Source organism: Lepidochelys olivacea (genome assembly GCF_965140295.1).
Source record: "Lepidochelys olivacea isolate rLepOli2 genome assembly, chromosome: 24".
Lineage (NCBI taxonomy): Eukaryota > Metazoa > Chordata > Testudines > Cheloniidae > Lepidochelys > Lepidochelys olivacea.
This window is the reverse complement of record NC_140434.1, coordinates 3,947,618-3,972,383: the sequence shown is the minus strand read 5'-3', so window position 1 is coordinate 3,972,383 and position 24,766 is coordinate 3,947,618. Positions and strand designations below refer to the sequence as shown.

At 55.0% G+C, this 24,766-nt stretch overlaps 1 protein-coding gene across 2 annotated transcripts in view; it reads left to right on the top strand.

Annotated features, from left to right (window-relative positions):
* Nucleotides 1-9,986: 9,986 nt before the first annotated feature.
* Nucleotides 9,987-24,766, top strand: part of PEAR1 (platelet endothelial aggregation receptor 1) — a 56,164-nt gene continuing 41,384 nt past the window's right edge. For both annotated transcript variants that reach the window (XM_084613276.1, XM_084613275.1), the window contains exon 1: nucleotides 9,987-10,178. The gene's annotated coding sequence lies outside the window, so the exon portion shown is untranslated. The remainder of the gene's footprint in view (nucleotides 10,179-24,766) is intronic.

The following is a 24,766-nucleotide window of genomic DNA, read 5'->3' as shown; positions in this document are numbered from 1 at the left end:
AGGAGGTCAGACCAGATGATCACAATGGTCCCTTCTGGCCTTAAAATCTGCATCTCACATGCTGTCATGTCATCAGTATTACGGTAATAGCCAGCAGCCCCACTGTGCACAAACTGGGCCTGATCTTTGAGCCCTCTGCACCCAGGCCGACGCCTAAATGAAGTGGGTTTACAGGAGGGCTGAGCTGCCGGTGGTGTACGCTGCTGGCCCATGTTCATTAACTGTCCCAGGATCGGGCTCCGAGTCAGTTCCACTGTCCCTGAGCCAAGGAACAAAGACAAAAACAAGTTAAATCGGGAGATTTCAATAATTGAGGGCAAGGGTTTCAATTTTAAGCATTTTTTTAAACTTAGTGCTGCTTTCACAAGGACTGGTCACAAACTCTTATTTCTAACCTCCACCACCCCTCCCCACCCCCTGCAGAAAGCTGGGTTTCCAGCGGAATGAGCATTGGAGGAAAGTTTGAATTCTTTGGGTCAGAAACCCAAAGGTTTTCAGCCGAACACTTCAAAAAAGTTTTTCAGTTCTGGGGCCCCCAAATTGTTTGGCTTCTAATGGCCTTTTTTCCAATGAACCCCCACCCCAAATTTTCCACTGGGGTGAGGAAAAAAGAACCCCAAACCTGGCCCCACCTTTTCTAACCAGAGAACCGAGCCCGGGCTGTAAATGCTGCCATGCAACTGGAAGCTCAGAGCCGGGCTGATGCTACAAATGCACTTGACCAATTATCTCCCTCGCTGCTTCCCCACCCGGTTCTCGTTGCACTAAGTAGCTCAGTGGGGCGGGAGAGGCCTCTCTGCTCTAATGAGACGCAACTTAAGTGGTGCTTAACTGTCCCTGAACAATATTTCACTCCTGGCTTTGGGGGATGGGGAGGGAGAGAGCTCGATTTCTCTAAGGCCTCTCAGCTGGGCTCTGGTACAAACCACATGGTCCTTATTTAAGGTTTCCACTGGGCTTTTTCCTCCAGTTCTGGCCCCCAGCAGAGGAGAGCAAAGAGGTACCAATGTCTGAAGGCGGGATGCTCCCTGCTGGCTGCTGTTGGCTGAAGGGAGAGTTCCCGTTGCACAAGGAGGGTGGACGCAGCCGGCCTCGGGAACAGGGCTGCCCTCGGCTATGAAACCGTCGGCTGCCACCGCATGCAGGCGGGAGGCCATCTGTCCTTTTCCTTGAGGCCTAGATGGAAGGGTGGCCTTCTGGTGTCATGGATGGGCTGGAACTCAGGAGATCTGGGGTCCAGGCTCTGCCCCAGCCTTCCTGTGTCGCCTTGGGCAAGTCTTTTAGTCCCTCTGAGCCTCAGTTTGTCCATCACGTAACATGGAGATGATTTGTCTGTTTGCACTGGGAGCTCTTTGGGGCAGGGTCTCTGTGTCTGGGCAGGGCCCGGATCTCCGTTGTGGCCTCTCGGCGCAACCATAAGACCAGTCCCTGGAATATGGCTGGGCCCGGCACCCCGAACACATCTCCCCTGAGCATTCATGCAGCATCTGGATGCAGCTGTGCCATCTCTCCCCTCTGCCACCTCGTTCTGAGCCCCATGCACATTCGCCTCCCGCTGGGAGTAGCATTTCCCGTTACCAAGAGCCCTCTGCGCTGGCTGAAGGGGTTTCTCAGGGGTCTTTCTGCTGCCAGAGGAGCCGCACAGAACCCCTTTGATGGCAAGGGAGCTGGGTGCAAAGCTCATGCCAGGGCCCCGCTGGTCGTCCAGGCATGGCGCAGGGCCCTTTGCTATGAGGGCAGCATGTTTCTGTGGCAAGAGCTGCCCGCAGCCTCCCTCCCCTGGGATTCTGGCTGAATCCAGCTCGGTGGCTCTCGGCCGCTGCCCGCTAGAGGCAGGAAGCCGAGGGCTCCTCTGCTTGACATCACCTCCTGCCGCTCTGAGGCTGAGGATAGCACCAGCCGGAGAAACCCAACCGCACTGGCCCCAGATCAATAGATTTGCTCATTCTTGCTGGGTTTCTCCAAATCATCTCTCACTGGTTGGTGGGGAGAGAGAAGCAGGTATGAGATGAATAAATGAACTTCAGCAAAGGACTGGTGATGAATCCTGCCTGCCTTGGGGCAAACGGCGCCCAGCCAGGCCCTCTTATCCCCCTGTCGAACAGGCAAGACGCTCCAGAGGGCAGAATCCAAGCCGGGGACCTCCATCGCTCTGCAGCGGCTAAAGGCGATTCCCGGCTAGAAAGGCAGAAGTCCCCTCCACCCAGGGGCACCCACCACGTGGCCATCTCCCTCTCTCCCCGGCGCAGCTGTACCGGACCCTGCATTCCCCAGAGGAGCTGGGTGGGTCCCAGGGAGCTGCGGGGGATTGATGGGTGCTCCACTGCTGGGCCATAGCAGCTGCTCGGGAAGGCTCTGAGGATGTGCGCCCCTAGCCGGAGACGCTGCCCTGGCAGGTGATCTGTGGGCTTTGTACAGCTGGGTCGGTACCTTCTGCTGTGGCCCTGAGTGGGGTGTGGGGGAAAAGAGGCTGGGAAGTGGGCTTTGGAGGCCGCTTGGTAACCGGTTCCCACTTAGGGTGACCCGACGTCCAGATTTCATAGGGACAGTCCTGATATTTGGGGCTTTTTCTTATATAGGCGCCTATTACCCCCCAGCCCCTGTCCCGATTTTTCACACTTGCTATCTGGTCAGCCTATTCCCACTGCTCCTGTCCAGCAAAGCCCCCGTGCCGTGGCCTACCCTGAAGGGGGAAGGGGCTGGGAGAGAGACAGTGCCACGGAGACCACGGCCCCCGTGAGACAGGCCCCGGCGTCTCCTTCCGGCACATGGGCCACACCAGGGGCAGCCGAGACTGAAGGTGGGCATCGGCTGTGGAGTCCAGAGGGGAGCTTCCCCGGCATCCAGAGGCACTGCTGCGGGGGGGTGTTCCCAGAAAGAGGCAAAGTTTGGATTCGGGCCCTCCCTGGAGCCCACGGGACCCTTCAGCTCTCAGGTCCTTCCTCCGGGCTGTCTACATCCAGAGGAGCCGTCTGCAAAACCCTGGGATCCTTCGGCCTGGCTGCGGCCTGTTTGGGCTGAACTCGCTCGCTGCTGGCCCGGGGCCAGATTTGAACGGCCGGCCTGAAGGAGTTGCGTGGGACGTGTCCTTCCCAGGAGCAGCGGCTCCATGCGGCGCTGGGCCCCTCGCCTGCTTTTCCGCAGTCCCTCAAGCTCCTCGTGCTCAGGAAGGAGTGTGGCAAAGCAATTGCTGCCTCCCCCCCGAGCCGGAGCCGGCCAGCATTTGGCTAATGCGGTTATTGGCAAGTGTGCAGGAAACGCAGGGCTGCAAAAACACGGCATCTTCTGCGGCAGCTTGTTTACTCCCCTGGGGCCTCAGGCTGCTGCTGGAAAAGTCCAGGGAAGCTAGACCGGGGCCCCAACCCAGGGCCTGATCTTCAGCCACACCCAGGGCTTGGTAGGCCACTCCGGCAGCTTAAATGGGCCTTCAGGTGGGTGGAAACGGCCCCTGAGAATTCCCCCCGCCCCGCCATGCAGGGTGTCAGCTGGTGTGGAACTGGCATAAGTCCCAGCCTCTGGTGCAGGAGGCAGATCAGGGCGGGGGCGGGATCACTGAAGCGCATGGCATTATGGGTATTCTGTGCATCCCAGGGGGCAGAGTGTCAGTTAGAGCAGCCCAAAGGCTGCTCTCGCAACAGGGGCTGGGCACTGCCCCAGAGTATCAGGAGGACGAAGGTGGCTTCCAGCCACCTTAACCCTGCCCCAAGAAGGGAGAGACTGAGAGTGGCCCCAGATCTGCAGGGGAGTCGGGCCCAGCCCAGTCCTAGGGAGGAGGCCGTCGGGGAAAGGGGTACAGGGAGAGGGCAAAACGGATGCCCTTGGTTTGCAGGAGGCCCAGGCAGAACAGCTGCCCCCAGCTGCTGGACTAGGGGCATGGGGATGGGGAGTATGGCCCTGGGGCATCATGGCCCACCAGGCATTCACTGCTTCCCTCCCAGTGGGCACCTGCCTCACCAGGGCCTAATGCCGGCCCTGCCCATGTCTGGATGCACCCATGCCGAGCCAGGGAGGCGATGGAGCATGCGTCTCTGCCTGGGGCAACCCACCAGCACCCTCAGCGGAGCGGCTGGGGCAGGCCGCGGGCCCCTTCTCTCATCCGTTGCACCAGGGTGAGTCGACATCCTCCCACTTGACGGAGCAGCCTTTGGCTGCGGGAGGAAATGGTGAGGAAATGGACAGCCAGGAACTGATTGGGCGGAGGAGGGGGGGTCTCTTTAAACAGCTCCCCAAAGACTCCAAGACTCCACTCCCCCAGTTAATTTCCACCATTTAATAAAGGCCAAAGGATGATGAGTCAAAGTGATCAAACCAAACCTTTGGCACCCCTGGGAGCTTAGCCGGAGCCCTCTCCCCCCCCACCCCCAGGCTAGGGCCTGGGCCAGGAAGCGCCCCACTTGAGTCCATTCATCACAGGGCTCTCCAAAGAGCTATTTAGCCGGGCTCCTGGGTAACTGGCACTGATTTAAGGCATGCTGGGGACTGGGAAGGGGTGGGGGGTGGATGCTTTTCTAATGGAGCTCAGGCCGGGGAGGGGGGGTGGTGCGCCCCGCTGGAATGTGAAAATCATTATGAGTGATTAGAGTTATTAGTGTAAAGAGGAGAGGCAATTAACGGTGGCTTGACATCAATTGAAGCCGGCTAATGTACTTACTAGCTATGAATAGCTGAGAGCTTAGCAGGGGCCTGCTCTCGCCTCCATCCCGCCAGGGAGTCACTCCAGCCCACTGGCGTAAATGGAGCGATGCCCGTTTCCAGCAGCTGGGGCTCCGGGCCAGTACGGTGCCTGGTGGTGGGTGCAGGAGGAGAACCGGGGCTTGGGGCAGGTGATGTCTCCTTTCTTTGCACCTTGGGCCCCCTGCACCGTGGGGCACCATCAAAGCAAGCTCTGTCAGCTTCACTCCATCAATGCTGACCCACAGGTGGTCGGAATTCAGCTCCCCTACGTCCTTCAGAGCTCAAGAGTTTGGAGGAGAGGGTTGCCTTTGGGTTCAGCGGGGCCAGAACCCAAGAGATTCTGATGCTCCGCTCCAGAACGCTCTGTCAGAAATGGGCCAAAGCACAACCTGGATCCAAGCCCCCCGACGTCTGGCTGCTGGGAGTCTGTTTCTGCCCATTGGGAGAGATTCCACCCAGCTCCTGCTCTTGAGAAATACACCCCGATGGGGGATCGGCGGGGAAGCTGGCAGAGACGCAGAGCCCGGTCCCCCCAGTTTGCATTGGACGCTGCCACTCGCCTCCCGCTCATCCCAGGGACAGTGTGTGGCATCCGCTTTGCAGAGGGGGAACTGACTGCACCGGCTGCAAGGCCGCGGCGAACCGGGGAGCAGCCGCGGATCTGAGACCAAACCCTGAGCTGGTGGGAGACACCAGAGTGGCACTGAATTCAACAGAGCGGGGTTGGTTTGCAATGGACATACCCCCCTTCCACACACATCCCTTGTTTTCCACCAGACAAACCAGTTTGCAGAGCGGAAGACAGGCGGATGGACGCAGCCCACAAACCCTCTCTTGCAGACCCGTCAGCAAACACCAGATTTACATCATCTGTAGCAACATTGCTTCGAAAGAACACGTTCCCCGCGCGGCTGGGTTGGAATCCGGCAGGAGCATCGCCTGGGCCGGCCCACAATCCAGCAACACAAACCTGCCCCAGCCTGGCAAAGACTCTTCTTGCCCCAGTAAAGCCTATAGGGTACCCGGTGTGCAGTGGGAGCAAAGGAATTCTAGGGATCCCCGGTGGGGCCTGCCTGTTACTCTGCCCGACCGCTTTTGGAGCTCCAGAGGCAGGGTAGGAGGGTCATAAGAAGTGAATTGTCGGTGCCCGTGCTGTGGCGTGTCATTGCTGGGCTTTGGTTTTGTCTGCCCTGTGCCTTGAAATCGCCCCGGTTCTACCTGGGTGTAAAATGTGGCCCCCCAATTGGCATTTTCTGCTCTCAGCCTCGTGTTTCACGCTCGCTTTGCACCACGCACGTGGCACAGCAGGGGAGGAGCAGCCCACGCGAATTTCTGGGCCGGTCTGAGCTCGGTTGCACCACTAGAGTGAATCCGGGGTGACGCTGCTCATTGCAATGGAGACACCTTGGTCCTGATTGTCACTTTGGCTCTGGCCACGTGACAGGTGCCTTAGAGTGGGTGGGTGGAGCAGTTGCACCCACTTTTAAGGCCCCTTTGTGCAGCCAGAGCAGTGAAAAGGGGCCTTAGGGTATCTGAGAATCAGGCCCTCTGGATTGCACTGGTGCAGCTGGGATCAGGATCTGGCCCTCCCTCTATTTACCTAGTAGTTGCCTCTCGGAAAGTTGACTGCAGCTGTTCCGTACCTGGGCTGATCCCAGCTCTGCGGCCTCTCCTGTCTGTACACATGCAACCTTCCCGAGGCACCAAGATCTCGGTGGGACGTGAGGCAGGAGTTCACAGGAGCAGCCTCGCGGCTGGATGCTTCCCTCAGCCACTTGCCCCTGCAGAATGGGGTAGTTGCATGGGACTCATCTCGCAGTGTGTCCTAACGGGTAGAGCAGCAGAGTGGGGCCTGGGTTCTGTTTCCAGCTCTGCCACTAGCCAGCTGGGTGACCATGGGCCAGTCACTTCCCCGGGCCGGGCCTCAGTTTCCCCATCTGTAAAACGGGGACAATGACCCTGAGCGCCTGTGTAAAGTGCTTGGAGATCTACAGCTGAAAAGGGCTGGGCGAGAGCTGATCGTTGTCGTTCCGTTCGGCAAGTGGCTTCAATGAAGCTCTGAGAGAAGCAGCTCTTCGCACCAGCCGCCACGCTGCTCTGTGCATCACAGACCCTGACTGCCCCCTGGTGGGGCACTTTATAATTTCACAGAGAACCAGCGGCTCTCAAACTTTCCAGACGACTGTCCCCCTTGCAGGAGTCTGATTTGTCTTGTGTGCCCCCAAGTTTCACCTGTCTTAAAAACGACTTGCTTATAAAATCAGACATAAAACCACAGAAGTGTCGCAGGACACCGACAGTAAAAAGTTGCGTACTTTCTGATTTTTACCATATAATTATTAAAGAAATCAATTGGGATATAAATATTGTACTTACATTTCAGTGTGTCATATATAGAGCCGTCTAAACAAGTCATTGTCTGAAATTTTAGCTTGCACTGACTTCACTAGGGCTTTTTATGTAGCTTGTTGTAAAACTAGGCTAACACAGAACAAAAAGATGGTCTCTGCCCCAAAGAGCTTGCTGTCCGATGGCTGGACCGTTCTTATTACGAATATGGTCGCACCCAGAGGCCCCAGCCAAGCTCTATGGCTTTGACTAGGTGTCTACCTGTCATAGGTTCTTATATGGCTCCCGTCGCTGTAGTATGTGAGTGTCTCTCGATCTTTAATGTATCCGTCGCCTTTCGAATGGGGGTTGGGCTAGATGACCTCCTGAGGTCCCTTCCAACCCTGATATTCTATGATTCTATGAATTCCCAGCCAGCCGGGGAGCTTGGAGCCAACGGATCTGTCCCAAAATGGGTTTCTTTGGAGTCTTTGGAGAATTTTCATCTTGTTGAGACTTTCTATACTAATCACCTTCAATGTGAATAGACCATCCTCCCTCTATGAGATCAGCATCATCACTGCTGCTTGACAGGTGGGGAAACTGAGGCGCAGAGTGTGTGTGTGGGGGAGTAACTTGCCTTGGAGCATGCATCGAGTCAGCGTTCGATCCCAGGAGTGCTGACTCCCAGGCCTATGCTCAGACCACCCCTCTGTTTGCATGGAAGTCCTGACCACCCCTGCATCCCTCTCACTGCTTTGCAGTTTGCTGTCTGGGCCACCAGATGTTGCTGTTCAGCAGAGAGAAATATCTGCTGGGAATGCTGCCCCTTGCAAGCCGCCCTCCTTTGCTCCAAGCAAACCCGGATCATTGCGCTCCCCCTGCTCTTGCTGACCCCGCTCCAGCAGCGCTGCTCCCGATTTACACCAGTGTAAGGGGAGACTCAGAACCCAGAGTATCCTCAGCTCAGAGCCTCACTGGTATTTAGGTGCCTGTCTTCTATTGACAGCAACCTCTGAGGATGTGGACCCCCGACCCACGCAGGCTGGAGGAAAAGCCCTGGCTTGCTCCCCTGTCATCCACCACCTTGTCCAGTCATTTTACATTCATGCAAAGTGGGGAGGGGGAGCACACAGCTCCACCCGTCTGGCTTGGGAGCATTTACCACCCCCAGCACAAGGGCCCGAGCCTCCCTGTCACCTGTTTTGTGCCCCCTTGATGTTGCCACTGGGGTGAAAAGGGGCCTCAGTGTAAACTCAAATCAGGTGCAGGGCAATGGAGAATTGGACCCACTTTGTCCTGGTGTGCAGGATTTTACAAGGTGCATCGGGCCCTCTGTGTTTTTCGGCCTGGCTTTGACCAGGCGTGGGAGCAATTCTGCTGGGTTTGAGAACAAGGGGATCCGAATGCTTCTGCCCCAGCGTAAAAAAACCCATTTCTTTGGGCAACAGGTCCAGCGTGGAAATGGACGGGGAAGCCAGGCAGTTCATTTTAGAGCCTAGTGATTGCATGGTTTCATCCACATAGCTGTTTCCTCCCCCCCCACCCTCCGCAAAGTATTAATACATACTCTGGATTAATTAATAAGTAAAAAGTGATTTTATTAAATACAGAAAGTAAGATTTAAGTGGTTCCAAGTAGTAAGAGACAAAACAAAGTGAATTACCAAGCAAAATAAAATATAACCCACAAGTCTATGTCTAGTATGGTAATAAAACTGAACACAGATAAAAACCTCACCAGTTCCAGCAAGCTTCCTTTTACAGACTAGTCTTCTTCTAGTCTGGGTCCAGCAATTGCTCACACTTCCTGTAGTTACTGTCCTTTGTTCCAGTTTCTTTCAGATATCTTTGGGGGTGGAGAGGCTCTCTCTTTAGCCAGCTGAAGACAAAATGGAGGGGGTCTCCCAGGGGTTTAAATAGACTTTCTCTTGTGGGTGGAGATCCCCTCCTCTCTCCTATGCAAAGTCCAGCTCCAAGATGGATTTTTGGAGTCACATGTCCACGCATGACTCAGATTTTTACAGGTAGCAGCCATGGGTCACATGCTACCTTGAATGTCCTCAAGTAGACTTCTGATGTGGATTGGAGCCTTCCAAGATTCATTGTCCTTTAAGTGTTTCTTGACTGGGTACCTAATTTGCACATTCCTTTCTCCTGAAGCTGACCAAATGCTCTACTAAGGCTGCTTAGAAATCAAGCCAGTATTCATAACTACGAATACAAAAATGATACATGCATACAAATAGGATTAATATATTCAGTAGATCATAACCTCTACAGAGAGATGTTACATGGCATGTGTAGCATAAAACATATTCTAGTTATGTCATATATACATTCATAAGCATATCTCCATAAAGCCTTATGGGAGGCACCCTCACAGCGTTGATCATTGTAACAGTGGGGAGGTGTCTGCAGGTTTTGTATCTGTTGTTCTGGCCGGGAAGGTATGACTTCACCCACCCTGTCTCTCTAATATCCTGGGACCCATACGGCTATAACCAGGCTGCCTAGTGACGATAAGGCAGTTGTAGTCGTAGCTTTAACATGAGTGCGGGCGAAGGAAGCCCGAGGTTGCTCCCGAGTCTTTAGCTCGTGTGAAAGCTACGAACTGCCTCGTCTTCATTCGGGTTTCACCACGTGGGAGCCGACCCACCCTGTTCCCTAGTGAGGACGCAGCCCCGGGGGGCTGGATCCTGACCACAGAGCTCTGTGTGATGGGTTCTGGTTTAACGTTTGTTTTGCAGCTTCTATTTCACACACGCTGGTTCCTTGCCAAGGGAAAAGTGGTGTGTGTGCGTGTTCTTTTTTTCTTCTTCTTTCTTCCTCCAAGCCCAGCGCCCTTACTAGTTTCCTTGTCAAAACTTCCTGAGTTGGTTCCCAGCCCCTTTCCTGCTCCCTCCCCCTCACACTTAATGGCCCCTCCCCGCCACAGCCTCCTCTGACCCACAGACTCAGTGCCCACCCTGCCCCGAGCAGGAGACCAGACCCAAACCCAAAAGTGGGCTCGTTGCTTCTTTTTTTCCTGGAGAGGGAAATAAACTCTCCCTTGCCAATTTTTTTATTCCCCCCGCCCCAAATTCTTTCAGCTGCTTCCCACGGCCCATCTGCTCCCTGCTAGAGGATTTCTTGGGAGGCTGCCGTGAGAGAGACCTTGCCCAGGACAGAAGAAAGGTGAGTACGGTGGGGTTTACCCACAGCAGATTATTGGATGGCTACAGATCGGGGACTGTCAGGGCGCTGATCACTGGAATCCGAGCACCAAAAGCCGAGCCAGGTGTCCGAGTTACAGAGGTTGTTTACGAGAGATTTCAAGGGGCATTCTGGAGCAGCCTGCTTTGTACAGAGGGGCTTGGCCTCTAATGTTCGACCCCAGTTATCAGTTATTGGCGGGGGGCTCCTCGGAGCATCCAGGGCCCAGCGTCTAGGTAGCTCTGTCTTCCCAAGGGGTCTGAGGCTCGATTCCGGTCTCCGTGACGCTGGTGCAAATCTGCGGGGGGTGTCAAGAGTTGGGGCCAGATTCTGCTCTCAGTTAAATCGGTACAAACATGGAGTAATTCTACGGGAAACAATGGACATCGGTTCAGATTCTGTTCTCCGTTACAGTGACGTGAATCCAAAGTAACGGGGGGGGGGGCGGTAGGGGGCAAAGGAGTCCAGCCCATGTTCTGCGGTCGGTGATCCCGGTGTAAATACAGAGTCACTCTGCTGGAGTCTGAATCGACACCATGCCAGGGAGGGCAGGATCGGCCCTGTGGTGCTGGAGCTGAGACCTGGCTGACAAGGGCTTGGCAGAGGCTGGTTTCTGTTCAGATGGACCCGGCGCGGGGGCCTGGAGCCAGGGCAGGTGGCTGGCATCTCTGCGGGGAAGGGGGGTCAGGCGAGTCGAGTCCAGCATGGCGTTCAAAGAGATGGACGCCCCCATCCCACCCTGCACCAGCCAGCAGCAGGAAGATTTCCTCCTCCCTGACCTAAGTCCTGGAAACAGCTGGGCAAGCCCCCAACCCGGCCATGGTACCTGTTTCTGCGAGCGGCCCGTCTGGGGAGAGAGGGGTGGTGGGAGCGAGGGGGGGGGGTTGGAGCAGAGTGGGATGGGGGGTCGGGGTGGAGTGGAAGTTGAATGGGGCATGGCAGGGCGGGATGGGATGGGATGGGATGGGGGAATAAGCCATGGAATGGGACAGGGACAGTGGGCTGGGCTGAGCTGGAGTACGGCGTGGGAGCTGGGCTGGATAGGTGTGGGGGGGATCTTGGGTAAAGACTAGGGGCTGGAGTAGGGTATGGGGGCTGGGCAGGCTGGCTGGGGTCGGTCTGGGGTAGATCTGGGATCTGGGGAAGGGTCTGGGGGCTGGAGTGGATCTGGGGCAGGTGCTGCAGGGATCTGGGGCCTGGGTGGATGTGGTAAAGAGTCTGGGGTGGATCTGAGGGTCTAGAGCGGATCTGGGGGCTGGGTGGATCTGGGGTAGGGCCTGGGGGCTGGGTGGACCTGAGGACTAAGTGGATCTGGAGCAGGGGCTGGGCTGGGATCAGGGCAGGGCAGGGATGGGGCAGGCCAGGTATGATCCCATCTAACCCCATCACAGCACAGGCTCCCCTTGTCCCGCCCTGAACAGCTTGGGTCCCAAGTTGGCCAGCTCCCAAGAGGGCTCTGGCTGGGGCTGTAGGGCCGGGTGTAGCCTCCCAGGGCCTGGCTGGGCCAGCGGTCTCCGGGCCAGCTTGCCATCCACTCAGCCCCGGGAGGAAGCACGTCAGTGCCGGTGACACTGCAGCGGAAACTGGAGGGGCAGAGATAGTGGCTCCTCTCCTTCCCGGGACAGAACGCCCTTAAAGGGACATCGCGAAGGGCTGGAGAGAGACACTGGGTCTCGGGACAGCCCCCTTCCCACCAAACCAGAAGGGACTTACACAAGGTCATAGAGAGAGTCAGCATGAGAAATGGGAACAGAACCCAGGAGTCCTGGCTCCTAGCCCTCCCTGCTCTAACCACTAGACCCCACTCCCCTCCTAGAGCTGGGGATAGAACCCAGGAGTCCTGGCTCCCAGCCCTCCCTGCTCTAACCACTAGATGCCATTCCTCTTCCAGGGCTGGACTAAAACCCCAGAGTCTGGACTCCCGGTTCCCTTCACTAACCACATCCCCCTCCTTCGCAAATGGTGACGTTTAACTTTGCGGGCCAGGGGACAGCCTGGTCCTTGTGGCATTTCACCCTGACCAAGGCAGTGTGATACCAAAGCGAAGGCGCCCTTGATGTGGTGAGGGGTGACATCCGTGGCCCACGCTGCATGCGGAGGGAAAGGTCACCATAGCTGTCATCCTGCCTCCTCCTGCAGAAGGGAACGTGCTGCGTCCTGGATGCTCAGCGGACGTGTCACCCCAGCGGGCTCCAGACACTCAACATCCACCCCTGTGCACTGGGAATAGGTCGGGCTGGGGGTCCTGGCATAGCGCGTCCCCTCCCGGGATCTCAAAGCATTTTATTTATGAGCTAATCCTTCAAACCTGCTCGGGAGGTGCAGGTGTCACTGTTACCCCCATTTTACAGATGGGAAAACTGAGGCACAGCGCAGGGAGGTGATTTTGCCCAGAGAGTCAGTGGCAGAACAGAACTCAGGAGTCCTGGCTCTCAGCCCTCTGCTCTCATCACTCGATTAAACTCCTTCCCAGAGCCGGGAATGGAATCTAGGAGCCCTGCTGCCCAGTCGCCTGCTCTCACCATTAGACCACACTTCCTCCAATAGCTGGGAGCAGAACCCAGGAGCAGTGGCTCCCCATTTCCTGCTCAACGCTCGGAGATGGGCTGGTGGTTAGAGCGGATGACAGAGATGGGCGGTCTGGGTTCTACATGACTTTGGGAAGGGAGTGTGGTCTAGTGGTTAGAGCAGGGGACTTGCGAGTCAGGACTCCTGGGTTCTATTCCCAGCTCTGCTCTTTGCCCTTGAGCCAGTCACTTCCCTGTCTCTGTGCCTCAGTTTCCCCATCAGAGCAGAACTGACCCCCCCCCTTCCCACCAGAGGGATCATGTTGAGGCTTTAATCATCACGCCCCACCCAGAACTGGAAATAAAACCCAGGAGTCCTGATACCCTCCCTCCCTGCGCTGTGACCACTAGACACCTCTCCCCTCCCAAAGCCATCAGTAGAACCCAGGCGTCCTGACTCCCAGGCCCCTGCGCTCAGCCCGCCTTTGGGGTAGCTGAGATGCAGCAGTGATGCGAGCTAACCTCCCCCTGCCGCACCAGCGGGCCGGAGCCGTGACACCACCTGGAGCATCCTTCTCCCAACCCCCTTGCTCTAACCATTAGGCACCGCTCTGCCCCGTGACTCGGCCTGCCCGGATGTCAGTGGGAGGGGTGGCAGCACAGGGGCTAGGGGGGAGGGTGCAGACCCCGCCGGGCAGGTGTGTGACTGCTCTGCTGACTGGAGCGTGGCTTAAAATAGCTGCAGAGGCTTTGAACCCCTCTGTGGCCCGGCCTGGCCCCACATTGCCTCCAGGGCTGGAGCTGCCTCCTTCTCCCAGCTCTGGGAGGGGAGTCGGGTCCAGTGGCTAGAGCAGGGAGGGAGCGGCTGGGAGGCAGGACACCTGGGTTCTGTGCCCAGCTGTGGGAGGGGAGTCGGGTCCAGTGGCTGGAGCAGGGAGGGAGGGGCTGGGAGGCAGGACGCCTGGGTTCTGTGCCCAGCTCTGGGAGGGGAGTTGGGTCCAGTGGCTGGAGCAGGGAGGGAGGGGCTGGGAGGCAGGACGCCTGGGTTCTGTGCCCAGCTCTGGGAGGGGAGTTGGGTCCAGTGGCTGGAGCAGGGAGGGAGGGGCTGGGAGGCAGGACGCCTGGGTTCTGTGCCCAGCTCTGGGAGGGGAGTGGGGCCCAATGGCTAGAGCAGGGAGGGAGGGGCTGGGAGGCAGGACGCCTGGATTCTGTGCCCAGCTCTGGGAGGGGAGTTGGGTCCAGTGGCTGGAGCAGGGAGGGAGGGGCTGGGAGGCAGGACGCCTGGGTTCTGTGCCCAGCTCTGGGAGGGGAGTGGGGCCCAATGGCTAGAGCAGGGAGGGAGGGGCTGGGAGGCAGGACGCCTGGGTTCTGTGCCCAGCTCTGGGAGGGGAGTTGGGTCCAGTGGCTGGAGCAGGGAGGGAGGGGCTGGGAGGCAGGACGCCTGGGTTCTGTGCCCAGCTCTGGGAGGGGAGTGGAGCCCAATGGCTAGAGCAGGGAGGGAGGGGCTGGGAGGCAGGACGCCTGGGTTCTGTGCCCAGCTCTGGGAGGGGAGTGGGGCCCAGTGGCTAGAGCAGGGAGGGAGGGGCTGGGAGGCAGGACGCCTGGGTTCTGTGCCCAGCTCTGGGAGGGGAGGGGGGCCCAATGGCTAGAGCAGGGAGGGAGGGGCTGGGAGGCAGGACGCCTGGGTTCTGTGCCCAGCTCTGGGAGGGGAGTGGGGCCCAATGGCTAGAGCAGGGAGGGAGGGGCTGGGAGGCAGGATGCCTGGGTTCTGTGCCCAGCTCTGGGAGGGGAGTCGGGTCCAGTGGCTGGAGCAGGGAGGGAGGGGCTGGGAGGCAGGACGCCTGGGTTCTGTGCCCAGCTCTGGGAGGGGAGTGGGGCCCAGTGGCTAGAGCAGGGAGGGAGGGGCTGGGAGGCAGGACGCCTGGGTTCTGTGCCCAGCTCTGGGAGGGGAGGGGGGCCCAATGGCTAGAGCAGGGAGGGAGGGGCTGGGAGGCAGGACGCCTGGGTTCTGTGCCCAGCTCTGGGAGGGGAGTGGGGCCCAGTGGCTGGAGCAGAACTGGCCCTGGAATCCGGACTGAAGGAATGTTGTGCTAGGGCAATGGACTCCGAGCAGGACGCCTGGGTTCTACACTCGGCTCTGGGGTGCAAAGTGAGCTGTGGACTTGGAGTGAGGCCCGGGCGGGGAGGGGGGAACGTGGCGTAGGGCTGGAGAGGGATGTGGCCGTCCACACTCCTGCAATCTGCTCCTTGCCCTGGGGCTGATGCGTGCAACCTCGGCCACCGCGCTTCCCCACATGTGCTGGCCCCTAGAGTGGCCACCCTGCGGCTGCACCCACCTCCCCCCCGGGCAGGTTCCCTGTGGAGCGGCTGAGCCCCTCCTAGAGGCCTTGGGGGTCCGTCTCGCCTCCGGGCTCGGCTGCACGCTTCGCCTGCAATGGAGGAAGCAAGGTCAAGCGACGGGTGCCGACGCCCCGTGGTGGGGGAAATGAGCGAGGGGAGGGGCTGGGTGACTCACCGCGGCCTTCCCCGGCGTGTGCGGAGAGGTGCTGACATCACCCTGGACTCCCCCCGGAGGATTGCGGAGCGTTGTTCACCCCTCTCGGGAGACGAAGCGCACTAATGCTTATTCCGGTGCCTGTGACCCACACGGTCCATCCCCTCGGCCAGGGCTTTTCCTTCATCACACATTGTTCCTTCATCACACACTGGCCCATCGTGTCTCTTCCATGACCAGATGCCTTGGGAGTTTGGGCAGGCAAGAACCTGATTAGGGAGATAGCTTCTATCCCCCTGCCCCTATTTGTGGAATATCTTGACTTCAGTAAGGCTTTCGATACTGTCTCTCTCATGACCTTATAAACAAGGTCGGGAAATACAACCTAGATGGAGCTACTGTAAGGTGGATGCATAACTGGCTGGAAAATCGTTCCCAGAGAGTAGTTCTCAGTAGTTCACAGTCAGGTTGGAAGGGCATAATGAGTGGGGTCCCGCAAGGATCAGTCCTGGGTCCGGTTCTGTTCAATATCTTCGTCAATGATTTAGACAACAGCATAGAGACCTCGCTTACAAAGTTTGCGGATGATACCAAGCTGGGAGGGGTTGCAAGTGCTTTGGAGGATAGGATTAAAATTCAAAATGATCTGGAGAAATGGTCTGAAGTAAATAGGATGAAATTCAATAAGAACAAATGCAAAATACTCCACTTAGGAAGGAACAATCAGTTGCACACATACAAAATGGGAAATGACGGCCTCGGAAGGAGTACTGTGGAAAGGGATCCGGGGGTCATAGTGGATCACAAGCTAAATATGAGTCAACAGTGAAAATGCTGTTGGAAAAGAAGCAAACATCATTCTGGGCTGTATTAGCAGGAGTGCTGTAAGCAAGACACAAGACGTAATTCTTCTGCTCTACTCCGCTCTGATTAGGCCTCAACTGGAGTATTGTGCCCAGTTCTGGGTGTCACATTTCAGGAAAGATGTGGACAAATTGGAGAAAGTCCAGAGAAAAGCAACTGAAATGATCAAAGGTCTAGAAAACCTGACCTGTGAGGGAAGATTGGAAAAAACTGGTCTTGTTTAGTCTGGAGAAGAGAAGACTGAGGGGGGCATGAGAATAGTTTTCAAGTATGTAAAAGGTTGTTACAAGGAGGAGGGAGAAAATTGTTCTTCTCAACCTCTGAGGATTGGACCAGAAGCAACGGGCTTAAGTTGCAGCAAGGGCGGTTTAGGTTGGACATTAGGAAAAACTCCCTAACTGTCAGGGTGGTGAAGCACTGGAATAAATTGCCGAGGGAGGTTGTGGAATCTCCGTCATTGGAGATTTTTAAGAGGAGGTTGGACAAACCCCTGCCAGGAATGGTCTAGATAATACTTAGCCCTGCCATGAGTGCTGGAGACTGGACCAGATGACTCTCAAGGTCCCTTCCAGTCCTACGATTCTATGACTATTGACCTGGAGCAAATCTATTGCTTCTGTCCTGTTCCCCGTCTGGACAACGGAGATAGCACAGAGATCCTGCTTGCTCCCACCCATGTCTGTTTACACTCTGAGCTCTTTGGGTAAGGGCTGTCTTGCTCTGTGGCTGGGCAGCGCCTGGCACAAAGGGCCCCCGATCTCAGCTGGGGCAGGGGCTGTCTCTCGCTGTGCGTCTGTGCAGGGTCTGACACATGATGGGGTCCTGGTCTCAAGAGGGACCGTCCGTCTCCCCGTGTCTGGGCAGCGCCGGGCACAAAGGGGCCCCGATCTCAGCTGGGGCAGGGGCTGTCTCTCGCTGTGGGGCTGCAGCGAGCATCACGACGGGGCACCATTGTAGCTGGCTTTCTTAGCTGCGGCTCTGCCCCAAACAGGACTGACAAAGGATTCAGAGACTTTCCTTCTTAGCTCCCGTCAATACTAATGAAATATGTTCTAGTGATGCTCTTTATAATGGGGAATAGAAACCTATTCATCACGCCAGTAAACACAGTGGAGATAACGTTCGTCCGGTGCTCTGGGAACACACTAGACAATCAATAGACGCTTTTTTTGGTAAGTGAATTTCGTGCTGGACTTGACAGATGGGTGTTGCTGTGCCCACGCTGTAGGGAAACAGGCACTAGGCAGGTTCCCCAACCCCCCCGCTCCCCTCCCCCCGGCTCTGGGGATGGAACTCCTTCCTGAATGGCAGCACCCCTTATTCATGTCCTGAGCGCCCCCCGCCCAGTCCCAATCCACAGCCCCACGGCTACTCGTACCCTGAGTACTCTGCTATTGCCCTCCAGTGCCACCCCACAGACCCCCCCCCGTTAATCAACCCCTGAGTTCCCCTTCCCATGCAGCTCTGCCGGTGTCCTTCAGTCCCACGCCGTGGCCCCCCTGCCTTTCCAGTGCTGGGCTCCCCACACACCCAGCTCTACCAATAGTTTTAGCCCTGACCCCCAGCCTCTGCTATTCCAGACCTGGCAATAGCCGCCTGCAACCCCGGGCGCGTCCCTGTCCGCTGCAGACAGCGCGGGAGCCTTGGTGCAGAATCGGCTGGGTCTGGGTGTCAGTTTCCACCAGTTTTTTAATGTTCTGTTTTTCACACGGTTGGATTTCGAATGCAGTGCTCTGGCTCTGGGGCGAGACAGGCCTCTTTCCAGTTACTCGTCTGGGGCCCGGGGAGTTGATTTCCCAGGAGGGGGGTCGTGCCTGGTGGTTTCAAAGTGTCACCATGCGTGGGGAGCGAAGCCAGACGGGCCTGGTTCAGGAATCTCTCTTGTGGTTCCCATTTGCCTTTAATGACTTTCCTGGCTCCTCTTGGTTGCCAGTCTGCCTGCCAGTCTTTCTTGCTTTTTTCCAGTGTTGTTGTGGTTATGTGGGTCCCAGGATATTAGAGACACCAGGTGGGGGCGGTCGTCTCTTTTCTTGGACCAGCTTCTGTGGGTGGAAGAAGGGACACGCTTTCGAGTTTCACAGAGCTCTTCTTCAGGTCTGGAGCAAGTATCCGGAGGGTGTCAGCTAAATACAAGGTGGGGCAGATTGTTGAGCATAAAGAAAAGGACAACTTGTGGCACCTTAGAGACTAACAGCATAAAGGTTTCACATATGCGCTAAGAGGCCACTTAAAATGCAGTTGGCCAATTAAGGATTAGCCAGTAGTAGGGTATGTTGCAAATTGTTGTGATGAGCCAGGAAACCACCCTGGTCTTTAGTCTCCAGTAGTTATGAATTTAAGCTCCCGGGCACCTTTTGTGCAGGTTTCCTTTGAGGACTAGGACTGAGGGTACGTCTACGCTGCAAAAACGCCCCTGCAGCAAAGAGGCTCAGAGCCTGGTCATGCAAATAGCAGTGTAGACATTCCCGCTGAGGCTGGGTGCCGAGACCCTCCCTCTCACCAGCGGTCAGAGCCCAAGCAGGACGTCTACACTGCTAGTTTTAGCCCTGCGGACCTGAGTCATTTGACCCAGGTTCTGAGGCTCCTGGCTGCACGGTTTTGTTTTATCTTTTTTTGCAGTGTAGCAGTACCCTGAGAGGTCAGATATGGAGTGATTGCTTTGTCGTCTAATCGATCTATCTTGCCTTTATCCTACGCTCATAATTGTTTCTGGGCACCTCGCGTGTCCTCTCCAATATACCGATAAGGCCCATTGATCCCTGTCCCTGTTGGAGTTTAGCTGCCTTTGCCCTGGGGAAGCGTAAAGTGACCATGCGATTTTTACGTCTCACCCTGAAGGTGCTGAGTGAGGCCCATGGTGGTTCTTGTTTCCTTGGGCAGTGAGTTCCACAAGTGCTGGCCTGCTGCTAGGAGAGATCTGATTTCCATGTGCTTCAGGGTGGGGTTGTAGAGTCCATCGTTTTGGGAATACTGATTTAGTGGGGGTCAGGACCAGTACCTGCCTGCTCCCCTCAGCCCCCTGAGATGGTGTGTTTGGTATGTGCATGTCAGAGTGATGTACTTGGTGGTGTGTGTGTGTGTGTGTGGGTCAGTGTCAGGAGGGTTATGGGATATGTTTGGTGTATGTGTGATGTGGTTGTGTTTGGTTTTCGTGTGACTGATGTTTTGGGATGTGTGTGTGGTGTCTCTGATGGGTGTGTGACATGTGTAAGGGTGTTGTGTAATATCAGTTTTGTGTGATGCGTGTTGTGGTTGTGTGATGTTTCTGGTGGGTGTATGATGTCAGCGTGTTGTGTGATGTTTCTGGTGGGTATGTGATGTGTATAAGGGTGTTGTGTGATGTGATGTGTGTGGTGGTTGTGTGATGACTCTGGTGTGTGTGTGATGTGTGTAAGGACATTGTGTGATGTCAGGGTGTTGTGTGATGTTTCTGGTGTGCGTGTGTGTGTGTGTGACATGCATAAGGGTGTTGTGTGATGTGTGTGGTAGTTGTGTGATGTCTCTGGGGAGTGCGTGATGTGTGTCAGGGCACTGTGTGATGTCAGGGCATTGTGTGATGTTTCTGGTGGGTGTGTGACATGTGTAAGGGCATTGTGTAATGGGATATGTTGCGATGTGTCTGGTGTGTGCATCTGCTTCCCCCTGGCTCTTCCCCGGCCATGCACCCCCCCTCTCCACTCAACCAAGGCCAACTCTTCCTGTCTTTCTTTGGCCAAGAGCCCTCCGGATCGGTCCCCAGTACAGAAAACATGCCCCTCGCTTCACCAGTGGTTGGGAGCCGGTGTCTGCATGTGGCTGTTGGCAGGGAGCCTGGCTGGACTCTTTGTCCGTAGGGTGTTTGTTGGGTGTGTGTCTGATGGGTGAGTGTGTTGGGTCTGAGGCTCGTTCTGGTGTGACTCTATTTGCACGGTGAGGTCCATCCCGTGAGTGGCGGTGTGTCTGTAAGGGGGGCACGCATCTGCTTATCGGCCAGGGGACTGCCTGGGTGTCTTATGTGTCCGCTACAGGGATGTGGGCTGCTGCGTGTGTTATGGTGTACCTAGAGCATCTGCAAAGTGTGTGGGGGGGAGGGGAGAGCCCCTGACCGCGAGGAGGAGTGTGTTTCCCTGCTTGCTCTGGCTCTTTTCCTGTCCCTCACCCAGAGGAAGCTCGCTTCTAGCTTCCGAACTCCCTCCCTGTCTGCGCGATAAACAGCAGCTCTGCTGGCCACTGGCCGGCTTGTTTCTGGAGAGATGGAGCCCCGCGAGAGGCTGAGAGCGCCAGGGAAAGCATGGGGCATTACACACTGACGGCCAGCTGGCTGGCATCGCTCATTTCTAGGGATCTGGGCCAGGCACCTCAGACCCCCCTCAGAAAACAAAGCTCCTTCTCTTGATTAGGAGTAGTCTATGGCAGCAGCTAGAGGGCACTGACTGAGATTGAGCGCCGGGGGCTAGACATACACAGAGCAAGAGACAGCCCCTGTCCCAAACTGCTCACCGTCTAGATAGGCCAGCTAGACAAAGGAGGGTTTATTACCTCCATAAACCCATAAAGTGGGGATAAGAGCCACTTGGAGACTGTGTGCCTCAGTTTCCCCACCTGTACAATGGGGATAATGGCACTGCCTGTTTCACAGGGGTGTTGTGAGAATAAATCCATTAAAGATTGAGACGCCCAGACACTACGGTAATGGGGGCCATGCATACACACACACAAACAGAGATAGACAGACAGACAGACACACACACACAATAAGATGTCATTATAGTGGCATGCATGATTCCACTTCTGATATGAATCTCTGTCCTTTTCAAGGTCCCCGCCTGCCCCTCCAAGAACTAAAAAAGAAACTGGAAGTTCCTGCAATAAAATCTGTCTCATATTTATTATTGCTAAAGTCGATCAGGCTAGATAAGCAAAGAGATAGATTGCAAGTGCTTTTGGGGTATGGCCTGTCTCTTTATTCTGTGTTGGTGCAGCCCCTCACACCATGGTCTTGGTCTGTGACCGGGGCTCCTACGTGCTACTTTCCTCCTGGGCCTGGCTAGCAGAGTTGTTATTATTAACATATGGATCCATCGCCGGACACATTTTGATGACTCTTCAGATTTCCCTGCCAACAGCTCCAGATAATACTTTGTTTCTTATTATTCCATTTGGCTCCAAAAATTCTACATTCTCCCATTAATTCCAACTGTGCTTTTCAGAGGGGGCGGAATTTGGCAAGCACTTGGTTTCTTTTCTCCCTCGTGTTATAAGAAAAGGAAAGAAAGAGTGTGCTGTTTCTCGTGCAGTTGTTTTTGGATGGAGGGTGTGATGCCTGATCTTCCGAAAGAAGAATGCAATAAAGGAAGATCAAATATAACGAACATGGATTTGTAGGCGGGGCCTTTCAGCGTGAATGAGGCCGACAGTTTATAGGCGACGGGCTGCATTTATGACTGACGTGAGCAGGTGCCATGCATCTTACTGTCCTGGTGTTGATCCTCAGGGCTGTTACCCAACAGTTCTTGGGGGCTGGGGCATTCGACTAGAGAATCATTTCCAATTCTGGGGGAATTTAGGAAGGTAGAAAGGAATTAGCCGCACTGGAAAGGGGTGTATGTAGAACTGGTCAAAAAATTTCGGACAAAAGATATTTCCCATCGGCAAATACCATTTTGTTGAAAATCAAAACATGTCCATTTAGATTTGGGGGGGAAAAATGAAACGAAGCGAACTTGTTGGATTGGAGCATTGCGAAATTTATTTTATTTGATATTATAAAATAAAAGCTGTCAAAATTGGGACAAACATTGCAACTGAATCCAAAGGGGATATTTCAACTGACCCCCCCCCACCCTGCCCCGATAATATTGTTTTGCTGGAAATGTCAAAACATTTTGTTTTCATTCTGATTGGCAAAGTGTTCTCAGGGCTTTGGTGTCACAGCCCGGCTGAGAGATGCAAAGATTCTCTTAAAAAGAACAGGAGGACGTGTGGCACCTTGAGCATGAGCTTTCGGGAGCTACAGCTTTTGCTCAAATAAATGTGTTAGTCTCTAAGGTGCCACGAGTCCTCCTGTTCTTTTTGCGAATACAGCCGAACACGGCTGCTACTCTGAAAAAAGATTCTCGTGTGGCACTAGAGAGGAGACCTCGCCGCTAGGCAGGGGACAGCGGGATGGGAATGGAACTGTGAATGTAGCCAGGAGGAAGCGACTGTAAATACAGCTGCCTGGGTCAGGAAATCTCTGTTTCCTCCTCCCTAACACGTGTTTATCTGAGGGCCATAAAACACACAACCCTGTAAACATGAGGCTGCGGTTAACTTAAAGCATTAGGCAAAGAACATCAGCACAACCACCCTGTATGGTCCACATTAAGATTACAACAGGGATGAGTTGGACCCAGCAGCCCAGATTCCCAAGTGGTGTAAATCCACATAGCTCCGTTGATTGAGAGCTGAGAATAGAACCCAAGAGACTCTCCGTTGTTCTATCCACTAGCTCACACTCCTGCTAAGAGCTGGGAATAGAGTCTACATCTCCTGACCTCCTCTCCTTTCCCATCTCATCTAATGTCTAAGCCACCTCCTTCCCAAATCCAGGGACAGAACCCAGGAGTCCTGATTTCCAGACTCTCTGTGTGTGAGTATGAAACACCCTCACTAGGCATCAGATCCCTTTTACTACCCCGCGCTTTGGTAGCCCTTTTAAAAATCATCTCACTGCGAGAAACAGGTTGTGCATCGCTAAACTAAACAGAAAAATGGCAGCTCCAAGACACCAAACTGCAGTACATTTTAAAACCGTTGAAACTTGGTCCCATGAAGAGTCTGCCAGACACTTCAGAAAAAACTGGGGTCTTCTTTGCTTAACTCCTACTCTCCTGGTTCTTCTTCGGCAGCACACCGTAACGTATCTTCAAAGCCATATGAGGATGTGCCTGTGACACCCAGCAGAATAGCAGGTGTGTTCTCCTTGGTACCTGCAGTGTTCAATATCCCCATAGACAAGTTCAACCTGGACACACCTGACATTTTCAGAAGCTCAACAGGTGTCTTCTACTGGATGTACCTAGAACATCCAGCTCCACAAGTGTCTCCTACCTAGGTGTATCTAGAACATCCAGCTCCAAAGGGGCCTTCTACCTAGATGTACCTGGAACATCCAGCTCCACAGGTGTCTTCCCCTGGACGTACCTAGACCATCCAGCTCTGCAGGTGTTTCCTACCTAGATGTGTCTAGCACAGTCCATTCCAACAAGTACATTTGACAAACTTGTTGATCTCTGTCTCACACATACTCGCTTCCTGGCTGTCTCTTCAGTTATGGACTGTCCTGAAAGGGACGTTTTCCTGCAATTAAACCATCGTGTCAAATATATGAGTGAGCTCATGCTGAAAAGCAAACCACACACCAATTTCATGTAGCTGGGGAGTGGCTTTGTTTGAGACACAACAGCAGTTCTGATCAGGAACAACATGTGTTCCATCCTCTCTCTCCCTATCCTTTGTTCTGGGAACCAGCATCACAAGGCATGGAAAACACATCACTTTAAATAAATGCAAGGAGCGGCGTGCAGTCTAATGGCTAGGGAGCCAGGATGCCTGGGTTCTGCAGGGCTGCTGCTGACTCAATTTGCCTCTCTGTGGAACTAGGCTGATAACACAAGTGAGTCACGCGGCTCAGCCAATTAACACGGAGCTGCTTAGGTGGAAGGTGCTAGACTTGCAAACTACTAGACAGCCGAAGAAATGAATTGCTGTATTTAGAAGAATTCTCAGTGTGTGCCAGTTAATATCCGTAGGGTTTGTGCTTTTTGAGTATACGGTAAAGGCCAGCTTCTGCGCTCAGTTACACCAGTGTGATTCCCCACTAACTGAATGTTTTTACACGGGTGGAGACCAGAATCCGGCCCTGACAGTCTGTAAATGTCTAATTGGCTTTCTCATAACCCAAGGCTTTGGCTGAGCGGAGATGGCGGGGGTGGGGGTGGGGGCTAATGAAAACCATCTTCACGTGCAGACTTAAGTCCCATGCTTATTCCTGTGGTTTGGAGCTTGTCGCTTGAAGCTGAATTAATCAAGGCTGGTGCGGGACGCAGAGTGCAGACATTGCTGTACTGAGGCGTGGCGGCCCGGCAAGGCCTGTGACCTAGGCTCCAGTTTGGGAAACCACTCAAGCTCTTGGGGGTCGGAGCCTTTTTATTTGCTCTGCATTTGTACAGCACCTAGCGCCCTGGGATCCACGCACATTGTCACCATACCGCAGGCCTTTAACGATAAGATTGTGCTTCAGCCCCACTGAAGTCAATGGACCTGATTCACCTCTCGACTGCTTCTTTACACCCCCCACTGGCAGTGTAAAGGGGTCGTGAAGTGGGTGCAGATGTAATTTATTTTATTTCATTAGTGTAAATGACCCAATGGGACTTAAGCATGTGCCTAAAGTTAGCCACATGCTTCCCTGCGTTATTATTATTACTTATTTGTATTGAGGTATTGCCCAGCAGCCTCTGTCCTGGACCAGGACCCTATGCGCCCGATGCTGTACAAACCCCAGACAAAGGCCCGCCCAGAAGAGCTGACAAATTCAGGGTTCCTCTGCATCAATGGAACCTTTGTTACCTCTCCCCTGATTTTAGCACCAGCCCTTCTTCGTGACTAGGGCCCTACCAAATTCACAGCCATGTAGAACATATCACAGACCGTGAAATCTGGTCTTTTGTGTGCTTTGACGC